Source organism: Empidonax traillii, unplaced genomic scaffold, assembly GCF_003031625.1.
Source record: "Empidonax traillii isolate 1590-97213 ecotype Southwest subspecies unplaced genomic scaffold, ASM303162v1 scaffold475:size860808, whole genome shotgun sequence".
NCBI lineage: Eukaryota > Metazoa > Chordata > Aves > Passeriformes > Tyrannidae > Empidonax > Empidonax traillii.
In genome coordinates this window covers 377094-389295 of record NW_020955668.1, presented here as the reverse complement: position 1 = coordinate 389295, position 12202 = coordinate 377094, and the positions used below count along the sequence as shown (strand labels likewise).

General features: G+C 37.3%; 1 protein-coding gene across 5 annotated transcripts in view; it reads right to left on the bottom strand.

Moving 5' to 3' along the window:
* Window positions 1–12202, bottom strand: part of SHLD2 (shieldin complex subunit 2) — a 53434-nt gene that overhangs the window by 38254 nt on the left and 2978 nt on the right. The window contains exon 1 of one of the 5 annotated variants that reach the window (XM_027895941.1): window positions 6336–6440. The exons of the other annotated variants lie outside the window; for them this stretch is intronic. The gene's annotated coding sequence lies outside the window, so the exon portion shown is untranslated. Of the gene's footprint in view, window positions 1–6335; window positions 6441–12202 lie in introns of those variants that run through there. 5 annotated transcript variants of the gene reach the window in all.

The window sequence follows — 12202 nt, the reverse complement described above, 5'->3', positions numbered from 1 at the left end:
TCTCATCTTTACAAAACCTCACTCAAAAAAGATAAAGTTCTATAACAAAAAACTGGATGCTGACTACTTGGACAAAAATGGGATATCGTCAATGTTTTGGACAATAGCTGCAGGTAGGACTGTGCTTGTGCTTTTGTACTGTGGGACACAGGGAGCTGGAAACACATAATTCATAAGTTTACCGATCTATCCCATATAAGTAATCTACAAGTGCTAGGAAAATGTCTTTCCCTCTCCACCACAAGTGGATATGTTAGCAATAGACTTTAACAGAAGCTGCCCTTCCTCTTGCATTTAAGACAAGTGGGATATTTTTCATTTGTCACCAGCACTACGCAATTCAAGTTTGCTGTCTGTTAATTAAAAAAAAAAAATCCTGCCACCCACTCAAAGAAGTCATCACTACATCAAGACGTGTACCAAGGCTGTTCAAAACTACAGACTTACACAAGGAGGTCCAGAAGAAGCTGGATGGCATACAAGCCCACAAGACACATTTAGACCAACAGCTCAATTAGGACTTCATCACTGTTTATACAGGATTCCTCCAGAAGAGCAAACATTTAACCTTCCTCCAAACAGAAACAGCAGCAAGCAGTTTTTGTCAGGATCAAACCTACGGCACCAGACCTGACCTACTCTTTCCCCACCCCAAGCCACTCGTGCACAATTTATCTGTTCCTGTACTATGCAGCCACATCTCTTCTGTGGTATCATTAGTGTATTTCTGTGAGGTTCAAAGCAACCTGATATACTAAATAGCCGATCTCAGTACTCTGAAATCTCAGGAAGATGAAAGCTGGCTTTACACAACACTTCTATAAATCTAAAGTCTCAAAAGGAACGTTTGTAACACATGCTTCTGATGTGAGCATTGCAATATAAGCAAAAGCCTTGACAGACGTTAACCATGTGGCAGTACTGACTTTGATATTCAAATTTAGAATTTCTAGTCTTGACAAGGCAAAGCAACTTCAAGATTATTTTATTATTTCCCTATTGCACACACCTCAAGAATACATTTCCTTCTTAACTGTAAAAGATATGCTCTTCTATCTAAAAGTTGAGAGGTTTCAGATTTTTTAGGAGCTCAAGCTCCCTTAAGGAAATATAACCTTCAGACTTGGGCCAAAGTGTCTCTGTGCACTGCTCAATAGCACTACAAAGATCACAGATGGTTCACTGCACACTTGCTCCTTATTGTGGCTACAGAAACAACGAAGCTACCAACCTCTTCACAGAACTGTATGAACGCCAGCCAAGCAAATGCTCTTTCACAGGTATTACAGCTAAGGAGTAAAGTTGTTAATTTACCAGGGCACTGCAGGAAACCAAGAGAAAAAAATCAGAAAAATTCAGTGAGTGAGAACTACAGTGAATCTTCTGGAAACAAAAAGAACATTTTCAAGTCTTTTGGCGTTTACCCAAGAAAAAAATAAGATATCAGACATATAGGAAATTGGCATTAGCTTTTTAATATATAAGCCTTTACATTTCAATGGTTTAGATAGATGTTAGTTCAGCAAACTGGTTAAGCTTTAACAGGGAACAGGTGACACTGAGTAACTATCAACACAGCTGACTGAGCCAAAGGTGCCTTTTAGATGCAAATTTCCTTATTTGAAAGAGGTAACTTTTCTCTCAGACTTGAAGGTAGCAATGCACTTAGACTAGTTATTACAAGTAATTTGACTATATCTACTTCAAAAAACTATAGATCACAATTTCTATCCTACTATGCCCAGAAAAGTTAACCATCGCAATGGAACAAAATGTGAATAAAGTGCATTAATAACTACTGGAAGCATTCATTCATATGGCCTGTACCCTTTTCCATGGTAATTCAGCTGTCTGAAAACACCTCAAGTAGATTTAAAAAACTCGAGGTAGACTGTAACAAGTCATCTTGGGTCTCCCTCTACTGTTCTAAGTCACAGGGTGTAACAGCACTGGACAGAAGTCTAATCCCTGATAAACACCCTCTTGTACCTGTATTCTCAGTAAAGGGGCATCATTTTCCTCACTGTTTTTGTCAGAGGCAATAACTCAGTTATGATCTGTACTGTGCTATTACGACTATTGCTGTGTACCTTCACTCAGATGCCTTCACTTCAATAACTTCTGCAAGTGTTTTTATTCCTTGCAGTACTACACAGTCCTGCCCACCCTCACTCTTCCATCCTGGGCTGTGGGAGAAAGTCCAGCCAAGTATGTGCAGTCTTCCCATGTTCACACACACCAGCAGCTCACCTGGAGCAAAGCACCTTTCTTCAGAGAGAAGCTGGTACTCCAGATGATCAGTCTTACCACCCAACTATGTTGACAGAACCAACCCTACAGAAACGTTCAAGAACCATAAAATTGCAAGTTGTGTAACTTCCAAAGTTCCTGAATTATGAAGCGGTAAGGGTGGAAACTAAAGAGGTTTATCTATTTACCCATTTGTCTTCCTCCAGAAGCTGCTCCAAGCTGAAGTAAAACTATAAATTGCTTTTTTCTGCAATATAATGCTGAAAAAAGCAGAGATTTAAGAAATGGTCACCTCATAGTTTACTTAATACCTCGTGTACTGGAACTGTAATCCTGTTTGCAAGTCTAGGGGTTTTTTCCACCTGACACACGTTGCGAATTCTATACTTGATCTTTACTAGAACAGAAACAACAGGACTGACAGTGTACACAAGGCCAATGTGGCTACCAGCACACTAGCAGAATTTTTACCACATATCCATGTGAACCACCAAACAAAGGCAAAATCACAGCAGTCTTCAAAAAAGTATTTTAAAAAACACAAGCAGGAAGTTTTCATATAGAGCAGAAGTGGCAGTGTCAAAGTTAGCAATCTTATCTCTTTCAGAACAGCTCTTTTTAGTGCCCCAACACACAAGTGATAGGGTACTGAAGTAGCTCTGAACAGTGTCTTGTAACCTGCCCTTATTGGATGTCACAAAAAAACAACTATGAGTGACTTGCGACTCCATTGCCACACACGCACATGGGAACCTCACACTCTGTAAAAACATGAAAGAGGAAAATTAGGGGTAAAATAAATTATGATTAATGCAGAGAGATGAAGAAACACAGGGAACTCGGTATCCATTCCATGTCAAAGTACTCACTGTATTCAGCTAATGATTTTACTTGCTTGTGTCAGGAAGTTCACAGAATATAAATAATCTGCTACTGTAGTATTGGACATATGACAGGAAATGAGTAAATATATATGGGTTTTGCTCTTCCCATAAATTTCGCAGTAAAACCTGTTTATATGAGCTTAACTTTAAAAGATTTTTAAAATAGCAGATAAAGCAGAAAAAACAAAAAAGCTATTAAACATGCGATGTATTATCTTTCTCCAGAGATTAGTAACCTTTACAACAGACCAGGAAGAATTTCAACAAGCAGTACAGTTTGTTCTGTCTTAGCTCATGTTCTGAGTTACCTGACATTGCATTGCAAGAACTATACTGAGGTTAACACCATATATATATATATATATAACCTTTATCTTGCAGGCAAAACTAGTATATCATCCAAAAGAATGGCAGCTTAGGAGCCACACACACACAGAAAGCATTAAGTGAAATATGGCAACATTTCATGTTAACCATTACGAAACACTGGAGCAGAAGAAAAATTTGAGATAAATAAAACACATAAAACCAAACTGCTAAGATATCGTATTTTTCAGGACAAATCTAAAAAGCAACAAATGGAGATTCAGTTTATATTATTGAAATCAGACTAAAAAAACGATTGAAGGCATCTTCCCCAAAATAAAGTTAGTATTCATTGAGTAAATACAAGGTATTCAGAGACAAGTGAGAATCAAAATATTAACATGTTTTTCTCATGTCACTTGTATGACATTACAATGTATTGCACAATATATTATGAACTGCAGCTGCCAAGGGAAAAAACATGCAGAAACCTGAACAGTCTGACCACAGCGAGAAAAAAATAATAAGAGTATGGATGGAAAGTTTCACAAAATAAGCAAGTGCAAGAATTCGATTTGATGAAGCTGCATCCAAAGCAATGTCCATTTAAATTGCATTCCTCATTAAAAAAGGCAAATATAAAAGAGGGAAGAAGTAACCTCATAAGAATTAAGAACTGTGTAATAATATTGTGTAGTTTTTAACTCCTTTACACATTATGATGTTACTCAATGCTCCTTTCTCAATATGGCAAACAAATAAGTGTTACTTTCCCAGCTCTAAAGGAAGTTAAAATTCTAATCCCAGAGGGGAATCAACTGTCAAGTCCCTTTACCTATGCTTATCCCTTTAACTTGGGAAACACAGTGTTTAAAGAATAAATACTTCTATTTTATATCCAGGTAATTTTAGAGTACAGAAAACCTCACTCTTGCAGCCAACGTAAGTATTTTAGAAAGAGGTGGGGAAACCCTACTTGAATAGGTGAAACCCCATTCTTTCAAATTCTAAATTGAACATCTTATATAAATCAAAATACAGTTCAGTGTGGACTGAAGCCATTCCAATTTAAAATTATTTAGGGTTTTCCACATTACATTAGATTTTCAGTGCAGTTCCAGGCCCCATGACAGAAATCTGCCACCAGGCTTCGCATTAATAACAGCACTCACGATACTTCAAGGGTAGTCCTATCCTATTATCCTAAAAAGGAAATACTGACTTCTCAGGTCAAGAACTAGATGTCAAGAGCTGAACCACTGCAAGAAAGCTTGTCATTAATCTTTAGGACTAACAGTGCTTTACAAGAATTGATGACGCAGTGAGAGGTTTGATCCTGACTGATCTGTAGGACGCTGGGGAATAGCCCAACTGCAACACCCATAGTCTCAACAAGTCAATTAGAATTAGCAGCCCATGCAGTTACAGATCAGATAAAGTCACCTTTGTCCATCTCATCTCAGTTTTATGTTCTTTTATGGTCGAGGGTGGCAAGATAGAAATAAAACCCAACAACAACAAAACCAAGTGTAGACAAAGCTCAAGAAAATACATTGCTTCAAACAAGTTGATCTGACATTCTCAGCAAAAATGCACAATCATATCTAGACTGGCACGTTCCCAAAGAACTCGTGCCAACTGCAGTATTTATGTCCTTTGTTTGTAGAGTAATTCCACCTTACTTGGCACTTTAAAAATTTTTACAACCAAATATAGCCACAGGTCAAGTTATATCACCTACTCTTCACCTGCCATTACCCCATTTGCTGGATAAAGATTTGCTGAAATTCTGATTTCTTTTCAGACACGTGAAGCATACAGTATGAAAGTAATTGAAATTAAATCTGCTGGCAAAACACATACATAGTATATTTGACAATCATTCCTTTTATCCAAACAAACACATTAAAGTAGCTATGGATGCAGCTACAGATATTGTCATTCCAAGAGAATTTCTGCCCATTTCTCTAACACTAATTTCTATGGATTCTTTTAATCCAACAGAACCAGGAAAAGCCTCTGTAACTTCTATTTTTTATCATTTTCAACATAAAATTAATGAACTGTAGTTCCATCAGAGCTCAGTGTTTCTGTTCCTAAGAAGGACAAAAATGAGTAAATTGAATATGGTCTGATAAAGAATAAACATTCAAGACAAGAAGAATTTTACTTATCACTGTGGAAAATAATCTAAGACTTTCCTGTATTTCTTGAGAAAACCCAGGTCTGACAGGAAAGAAAAACTGTATTAGTTTATTAGAAAAGCAAATTCCAGAAGTTTCTCCTTGAAAATAAATACTGTCTGTGCTCTGTAATTTCTGGCCTATATTCATTCAGATGTGAGGACCACACCAGTTTGCACAACCAGCTCGGTTCCAAACAACACTTCATGCATTTGTCCTTTCCATACTTTTAACAAGTGGGGGAAAATTATCATCATCTGTTTTTCTCATGGGAACTGAGGGAATGAAAGGTTAAGTAATTTACTTTGGCTTGCACAATAAATTGAAACAAATGGAGAACTCACTGAGTGAATCTTACATACTCATCCTTTAAACACTGCATTGTCCTTCCACAGTACATAATCCTCATTTTTGATGAGTCACAAAACTATCCTTTTCAGCTTTTCAGCTTACCTACTGAAGATTCTAACATTCATCATCCTTGGTTATCCCATTCCTATATCTGCAATTTTCTCTCTCTTCCCACAACACCAGATTTATTGTCCTTCTCTGCTTTCATTCCCTACTTGAGGTCTCGTGCTGAATGACACCAGCACAAAATAATCAAATGATTCAAAGTTGGGATGAACACAGGGTATCCGATGTTACTTTTTTTTGGTTTAGCTCTTGAACCTCACACACTATTTGAAAGCGGTTCTCTCTCATCTTACACACTGTTCAGAACATACCCACACAGTTAAGCCTTAGTTTTCAAAATTTTGCACATTACTTTAAGTCCTGAGGCAGTGAGGTATATTCTGTTGTGACGTCAGAACACACCCTGTGTGAAAAAAAAAAGATGAGTACAGTGTTTTGCCAAATAACAGAATTTTTTTTTTTCTTTTAGTTAACAGGTCCATTAATTTCTTTGACTTAAAATAACCTTCACAGAATTAGCGGTGTAATAAACAAGAATAAATTACACCTATAACTAAATAACATTAATGGACTTGCACTACAAGTCTGGGTTCACTGGTAGGTGAGGCGTTAAGTATACTGGGAGAACAGAACAGTGAAGGAGACTGGTTTCTTTTTTCCTCCTCCACCTCTAATACTTTCCTGAGGGTTTCATCACATGAGGAAGATGCTCAGTTTCCGCTTATCCAGCCCAGTGTTACATTTATTTATGTAACTGACAATGATAATGTAGCCTGTAAACCTGGGATGAACACAAAGCACCCTCTATTGAAGAAAACTGATCTCTAATGATAACTGAACAATCTGAAAGCGCACATTATTTAGACTGCCAGTTAATGTTGCTTTACTAGACTAAAGAAAAGCACATGGCTTATCTGAAAACTGATAAGACAAAAGAAATCAGAAGCTTTTACAAATTCCATGGTGATTTTAACTCATGTAGTCAGAAGATCACAATAAATTAGTCCTTCTGAAATCAGAAAATCTGTTACCAATTATATGCAGAGACTCTACCTTACCAGTATTTCAAAATAAACTTAACTTCAACCTACTGACTTCCAAAGGAAAGAATAGAAGAGAAAAAACAGAACAGATAAATTAGACATTATCTTGCCAACACTGGCAGGATTAGACAATAATAATAATAATCAAGAAAAACTTGAGCAGCACAAAATCTTCAGCTTGTTAGCCAAAAGAAATGTTTATCTAAGTCGGATTCTAAGGTGGTACTGAGGGTTTAGAGCAGGAATTTTACACTGTCCTCATGTCATCTCTGGATGCTGGCACTGCACAACACGTGGCCCATCCCAGCCTTACTCCTTAAGGTGCCCACTGCTCCCACCCCAGCACCAGATAACAGTGACAGCCACAAGAGAAGACATTCCAGGATGCACAGATTTTGTCTGTGCAGGTTTTGCCACAACTTCATAAAGTGGTCCAGATGTCTGGCACTGCATGACCACACATCTAACAGGATTGATATATGGGCACCTAAGTACCATATGTAATTTAATTTACACAGGATATTATTAATAAAACAAACTCTTTATCTAGAAGATAAAAGGATAGAAAAATGTTTACCTTTTTTTAAATACAACGCTTTCAAAAAAATGTTCAAGTGTGCTCAAGACAGGACAATTTAATTAAAACAGAAATTATTTCTTATTCTGACCTATTTTCCCATTCTGAGATTCCTCTGGGATAAGCTATACAACAGTGACATTTTGAGCTGGATCTCTACATCCAGTGGGCATCATGAACAATCTTGAGGTCTGTGAAAGGTGACTAAGAAAAGATATCACATAAACATTTTTACATCCAGCACAACCATTGATTTTTTTCCTTTTTTTTTTTTGGGCAATCCATAATGTGTTGAAAAATATCAGCCAACGTACTCCTGGGCTTTTCTGATAAACAATGCCAATTTCAACCGTACTAACAAACTTAAGTAGCAGTTCTTAATTCTTTGTATCTGGGCTTACCCACCAACATACTTCAAAAAGGATTCAGCATTCAAACGTATTTTAACAATACCGATTTCCATAACCACACTTCCAAAGCGAAAGAGGCTAAAGTTGATTTTGCTAATAGAAATGCAAACAAAAGCACTACAGGGGACTAGTATTCTCTAGTTCATAAGAGCTTTAATGTTTGTTATTTAAACAACACACACTACATTTATGTCAACAACTTCTGATTGTCAATTGAGTATAAAAGCAAGAAAAAACTGGTTTGCAGTCTCTGATGCTGTGATTCCAGGCTGGTGAGATCTCAGGCATAATTTTCAGCCAGACAGCCAAGGACACCAAGAGTTGCAAAAAACCATCCATTTCAATTGTAAATGTTACTTTCAAATAATTCTTGGTTCACTCCTGGCAAACTACTTTACACTCTCTGTTGTTTGCTGTGTTGAGTCAAATAGACAGCAATTCTCTAAAAAACATAATTTCCAGGAAATAAAATGATTAAAGTACTTTCTTCCCCTCCTAACATTATCAAAGGGAACAAAGGTGGCATGCTCACAGTGCACCCGTGAAAGTTTTTATGCCTGTATATCTGACAACTTTCCCATTACTAGCTTTTTCATCAGCTAATTTCAAACCCATTTAACAGCTAGATGGGAATCTCAGATATATAGGGGTTTGGCATCATGCCCTATTTTAGATTAGGAATGAGGAAACACCAAGTAAAAGCTAAAGATGATTTCACAATGACACAAAGCAGCTACTTGACACATTCTCAGCGATACAGGAACCGAGAAAGGACAAGACTTCACGCTGACCACAAAAGCCTCCACCATTTCATGAAGGGCCATGTTGATGGAAAGGTCACTGAAATCAGATTATTTGGTTACTGACTTCAGTAAGCTTTGGGTCAGATCCACAGTCTCCATAGAAAGTCACTTTTTGTCTTACCCATCTGAAAACCACAACCAGCACTACAGAAAATAAGGGTTATTAAAAAGCATATTTATTATCTGTCTACAGTTATTAGAATATATTTACAGTAACAGAACTGAAATATGGCACTGAGAATTTCTGCATATCTATAGACTGTCTGAGCAGGAGATGAGGACATTATCTTTGTGTACATGAAGAGCTTTTTATATCTGCTCTGTCACAGAGCTGAAGTAACCAGTTGGCAACATCAGTCATCATGCACAGCAACTATATAAACAGATGGAGACAGAAGGTCTTTAAAGGTAATAAACACAAGCACCAACACTTTTCATGGCAATCAAAAATATGCTCTCGTGAGGTAGTTAGCAGAATTTAATCCATATTTTTGATGTATGCAGCGGAATTATTAACATCTTAAAAGCTCAGAAAACTGCTCTCTGATGCTTGCTCTGAACCATTGGTAGACTAGTCCACTACTGGGGGTTTTTCAAGTACCTTTCACTGAGAGATTAGGAATTCCTATCAAATTCACATTCCAGATAACAGGCTAATAAATCTACTGCCACAATTCTGAAATAAGAATGACATCTTGTTGCAGAAGTATTGGAAAAGTAAAAAAATCTTGTGATTGATTAAATAATAAATCTAAATATTATTTTGCTCAGCTATAGATTATTTTTGTAGCAATACCTCAAGCAAAAAAACAAGACTCACTTTAGCCTAGTCCTCACTAGGCTAAACCTAAAAGCTTCCTACTTTACTTGTACAATTATGAGTTTCACTCCCTACTTTTACAGTGCCACAGACAAGCAAAAAACTTACTGTTTACATTTGATGTTAGCAGCTTATTCTTGATCAATTTAATGCAACATAATACATAAAAATGTTAAATAATCAGACCACAAGCACCTAAGCATCTCCTAAATAACACAAAACATTGAAACGTTTAAAGTCTTTATCTCAACAGGAAGTAATGTAAATACCTCTTCTCCAGTTTTGCAGTATTACAGAAAGCACATCTCAAATTTGCAGCAGGTGGAAATGTAACTGTCATGGGTTTGTGCCTGCAAAAGCACCAAATTTGGGTTCTTTTTTTTTTTCCTCAAGGCAAAGGGAGCAAATGAAGAAAACGTGCAAGACTGCTCTCCAGCTTTGATGTGGCTGAACACGGCTGAAGCTATTTATAGAGGAAAGAAAAGTCTCTAAACCCACAGGTCTAAGTATTGATAAGTTATGCTATCAGTAAAAAGGCTTTTAAAAAGCTTTAGGGCCTCATTGGTTGTAAACAGATGATGGAAATGAGGATTTCTAGTCAAGTGTTCATTTAGTAAAAGTGCTTATATAGACAGTCACAAATCAAAGGAATCTGCTGGGATTCACCTACTTCATGTGCTGCCTGTAACAGCACCTTACAGAGCCAGCCCTCTAGCCAGAAAACTGTCCCACACACCCCATTTCCCTCCTGCTATATCAGCTGCTGGCTTGGCATAAAAAGGGAAGAAGATTACCAAGAAATGTGGCACTTAAGAGTAAAACAACTTATTCACAGATTTGGAATTAAAATTAAGCTCAGATTACATTACTAATTCATTAGATTCTTTAGGCTGTAGTATATTTGTTTTATAAAGCAATACATCTTTAAAAGAACAAATGCTGTACCAGCATTGCCCGCTATTACTCTGAAGACTGAACGCTGGTACATTTTCCTGCAGATGAAGAAGCTGCCATCTCTGTTTACACATGCCATGCCAAAACCAATTATACACAAAGTTTTACTTTAAAGCATTGTGAAGGAGAAAACATAGCCCATGAAACTCGAGAATATCTCAAGCTAAAGATCTGGAAAACAATCAGATTGCAATTTGGTACTATTTTAGCTCACTTTCCCACAATATGCAGTCAGGTCCAATGCAGGAGGATTTCTATGAGGTGCTACACACTTGCTGCTTACCTGCATGCCCTCTATTTAACAGAAACACAGGATCTCAGCCAAGAGATGTGTGAACAGCACTACAGTTAATATTCCTGTCAGATCATACCCTCCCATTCTCAAAGGAACTATTATGCAACTGTCCAGAGATCTGTTGACTCAGAGGATGAACAGTTTCTGCAGCAGAGTTTGGGATAGGACAATAACCCCAGCTCTCACCTATTTAGTTATACTGCCAAGGTCTACACAAAGCTATACAGCACAACACTAGTGTCCAAGAAAAACAAGCACTTTTTTGCAATTTCAGGTGAAATGGGGAAGGGAAACCCAGGCAATAGGTTTCAAAGGCAATTCAAAAGTGAACAAGAACTTGCTTCAATTTGTATAATATTCTAAATCATCCCACTGGGCTAGAACCTCAGATTTACAACTTGCCCTGTTATTTCTGGAATCAATAAGGGGGGAAAAAGTCTTTGTATGTAAGTGTTACCAGCATTTGGAATTTATCTCAATCAATTCTTTAAAGAAAGGGTAACTAAGAACTGTCAAATGCTTCATGTGCTATGGCTGACAGCTTAAAATGAAGCTTGCTGACACAACCATAGTTCCATTTGCAGATTATTTCAAAACTGATTTCTCTTCCCAGAAGACAGTTTACCACAGAGAGGAACTTGTTCTCTGCCTGCTGTACAGATCAACTCTCTTCTGAGCACGTTGTCTAATGGATGTTCAGACTCTGGAGTCTCTACATAGGAGGCAACCTCATCATTCCCCTGGACTTGAAGGGCTTAGTCAGACAGAGTTATTCAGAGTCCCCTGAGAATCCCCAGTTTGCAGCTTCTCTGCTTGTTCTCATTTGTTTTGGTGAGCTAGTAAGAAAACTGAGGTGCAAGCTGGGAATAGCTATCCTAGCTTCTGAGGGAATTCTGCACCACTACATCCTGGCAATGTTTTTGCCAAACTTTCATAGGTAACACCAAGGTGAACATACATTACCTTTTAGTTTTAATAAAAACATGTCTTCCATTTATGATACCACTGTTAATGATGGAAACATTAACACAGGAAAAAGATTATGCTAGTCATCTACACAATCTCAAATAGCTGGTACTTCAAATAAAATAATGAACTAAAGCAGAAAGTATTGGGCTCCAGTCTTAGATCACTTTTTTCAATAAAACTTTAAAATCTGGCACATAGAAAATCACTTGTTACAAAATTGATAATTCACATCTTGAAACTGCAGATTGCTTTAGGAAGGCGCAATGCAGTGTTTATTATTGAGCCCCCGGT